Below are 1,443 nucleotides of genomic sequence, written 5' to 3'. Positions count from 1 at the left end.
GAACACAAACTTGATCAGTTTAGGTCATGTTTTGATTTGGAATTGAATGTGCAGTGTTTCCAATGCATTGATATTGCAATTAAAAGCTAATCTAAGGATTTTGAACATGATTCACTTTTTTTTCCCCTATTATTTTTAACAGAACTGTATATAATGCCAAAGCTACTAGTGGCCCAGAGGAACAATTTGTATGATTATATTTTAGTGTGTGTCTATAAATGCTTATGAGTTTATCTGTTTCTTTAACATTGCAGCAAAACACATTTTTAATGTCCTCAGATAAAGTCAGCCGTGAAGGTGGTTGAGTGGTGGTAAAATATAACTGAAGAGCCTATAAAACAGAGCAGCAGGTGGGAATAAGAGGGGAAAGGACATCTTTGTTTCCTCATCTTCTTGAATGAGTTTCCTATTACGATAATCCTTTTTCAAAAGCCAGGCAGTTTAAAGCTTTTCTCTCAAATAATGCCCAGCTTTAATCATGTGGTTAAGATGAAATCCACGATTTCGAGGACTAGGTCAAGGCACAAGGCAGTTTTCACACATCACAGTTCCTACACAAGCCAGAAAGTCAGCTTGCAGCGATGCAAAATTCACAATTCATGTTAACAAATTTTTATCAAATAATAACAATTTACAGTGCTAAATACAGTCCATGACCTGCTCCAGCAGAGAACAACGCAATATCTTTTTCTAATTGAAAACAATTTTTCTGAACACAGACAACAGAAATAATTCCCTTTTTTTTCCTGTTGAAAACAATGAGCCTCCACACACAATTCCGTTTGAAAGGTTTTAATCTCATTCTGTTGTTTGTGTTTAAGGGACGACCAGCCAGACTGACTGTTAATGATTGATATGTGAGAAATTAAGCTCAGTTATGGCTAGTGTCACAGTAAATACTTTCACACATAATGAACGCTTGAGTTTTGCCAGTAAAGTATTACATTCATTTTTCAATGCAATTTACCAACCCGTTTAGGAGTGTACATGAATAAGAAGTATATCTTATGAATGTGATTATGTAAACAGAATTTTCTTGAATTGATTTAACTGAACATTTTTGGTATTGTATCAAACATACAACAGTATTGCATCTTTTCATTACTTTATTTTACAGACTCAAGGTCCAGATAAAAAATACACACAACACATTACAAGAGGGGTACAAACCAAACACAAACATAAATACACATAGACAAACTGACTCCCAAAATGATCACAAAAAAGACACACATACATACAAACCTACAAATAGCAGTGCCCAATAATTAAAACAGGTACAGGTGTGTGTTCCAGTGTTTCCAGAGTTTTTACGAATATCTGATATGACTAAGTGTAGGATTGGTTATAGCATTTAAAATTGTAATATTTGACTCAGTTAATCGGCAAATTAATCTGTACATAAGATTCCTCAGCCCAGCGTGGAAGGTGGGAACATTACAC

The sequence above is a fragment of the Etheostoma spectabile genome, chromosome 3, assembly GCF_008692095.1.
Source record: "Etheostoma spectabile isolate EspeVRDwgs_2016 chromosome 3, UIUC_Espe_1.0, whole genome shotgun sequence".
Taxonomy (NCBI): domain Eukaryota; kingdom Metazoa; phylum Chordata; class Actinopteri; order Perciformes; family Percidae; genus Etheostoma; species Etheostoma spectabile.
Note: the sequence above shows the minus strand (reverse complement) of the source record.